General features: G+C 37.9%; 1 protein-coding gene across 1 annotated transcript in view; it reads left to right on the top strand.

Annotated features, from left to right (window-relative positions):
- The window catches only part of ADGRV1 (adhesion G protein-coupled receptor V1), a 576,350-nt gene that overhangs the window by 505,927 nt on the left and 68,652 nt on the right, over positions 1 to 1,771 (top strand). The gene's annotated exons all lie outside the window — the stretch shown is intronic.

Raw genomic sequence — 1,771 nt, 5'->3', positions numbered from 1 at the left:
AAAAACTGAAAAGCTCAAGAGGAAAATGATAACACCATATTCAGAATATCTGATGTTTTGAGTTCCTCAGCTGTACATTCTTGATTATATTACTAGGGCAGCATCTGTGTCACAGAAACATTTTCTGTGTTCTCATGTGAAAGGCCTTGGATGCCTTTTCTATTCAGCTGCAAAACAGAGTGACTTGCCTAAAATCTGTACATTTCATTGGCTAAGCCAGTTACTCACAATATGCTCATCAGGGTCAGGAATGGAAGATTAAGCTGTTATTTAAATTGGTTGCTGGTGAGTAAAAGGGTTTGGATCTTAGAATCAGTCTTGCATGTGTTACAGTGATAGAAACTCATTGTGAATTCTTCAAATGATTAATGGGGGTTGTTTGGATAAGCAATTGGTGGACTTCCATGTTTTTACGTTTGATGAGGAGCTTATCCAGTGTTTGCAGAAGTCACTAGAAGTATTTCCACTGACTGTTGTGGGCTTTGGATCATCTGTTAATTAATTTTGAGGCTTCCTCCTATCTCTCTTCACATTTGCTTGGCTCATTTTGTCTCTGCAACTTCCCAACACTTCTGACTGCCTCCCTGAGCCTTCCCTTGGCACCTACATTCCAGATTGCCTTTGACACCCATTTATTTTCCCAGATCACATTTAACCTAGCTAGGTAGGGTACCAGAGAGGTCTAGCTGTGGCAGTGTAGAGTGCCACCTAAAGTAACTGCTTTTGGGCAGCATAAATTAGCTTCATGCTGCCATAGAGATACTTCTTCATGCTAGCTTTAAACAAATTAGCTCAGGTGTCCTGAGCACAGGTATCCTCCCACCACACTGTTTCTTATGAGACTGAGGTCTGTTATGAGATTCAGATTACTTAGATGGAGATGTATAAAGCAGATGCATGTAACTCTGCAGGAAGACAGCTGGGTTATGCAACAGATCTTAAAAGATAGGCATCAGTTGAAGTTGCCACCTGGCTTGTATGTCTCCAAGCTGATAGTCATACCTCAGGAGGGGAATATTTCCTTCCACTGCATGAAATATCTCATATTAGCAGTACCAAACAACCAAAAGGCTTCTGCTGGCTTCCCTGGTATACTATAGTACTGATACAATGCAGCTTATGCTACAGGTGGTTCACTATGCTGAAGGCTTATAAAAGAGGGCTCCTTCAGTGTTGAGTGGCTTTAGAGAGAGAGAGAGTGAAAAGCAGGAACTGTTATAAGGGTTTCCATAAGTGAAGCTCTTCTGAACTATAAACAGTGTTTTTTTTAGAACTCTCTTTTACTATATAGGGATCTTTTTACCTTCCTTTAGTTTAGAATTTTTAATATGGATCAGCAGCATGAACTGCTTTTACTTGGCAACATTTTAAAATGATTCAGTATGAAAAGAAAAGTTTTACCAGCTATTGGAAAGAAAAAGCAACTGAGAAACAGAGGATAGTGGAGCAGTTTGCATCTCCAGATTCACAAAATATGTAGCTAGTGTTTTGAAAGCTTGGAAATAATGTACCCTCCAAACCTATGATTCTGTCTCCTAAAGTTTTTTGAAATGTCAGAAGCATTTTTTTAAAAGTGTATTAAACATTTTACCTTTGTAAAAACTTTAAAGGAAATGTACATGAGATCAAATATTTACTTTTACAATTTTATAAGTACAGTCAGGTAGGAATATGTGTTTCCACCCAAGGAGAATTTTTCCAGTTCTCAAAAATTTTCCGTTACTAAATCTGGACAAAATACAATAAAAAAAAAGTCTGAAGCTAAAAATCT

The sequence above is a fragment of the Gavialis gangeticus genome, unplaced genomic scaffold, assembly GCF_001723915.1.
Source record: "Gavialis gangeticus isolate Ggan-Ray unplaced genomic scaffold, GavGan_comp1, whole genome shotgun sequence".
In the NCBI taxonomy this organism is placed as follows: Eukaryota; Metazoa; Chordata; order Crocodylia; family Gavialidae; genus Gavialis; species Gavialis gangeticus.
The sequence above is the reverse complement of the archived record's forward strand: the minus strand, read 5'-3'. Positions and strand labels throughout refer to the sequence as shown.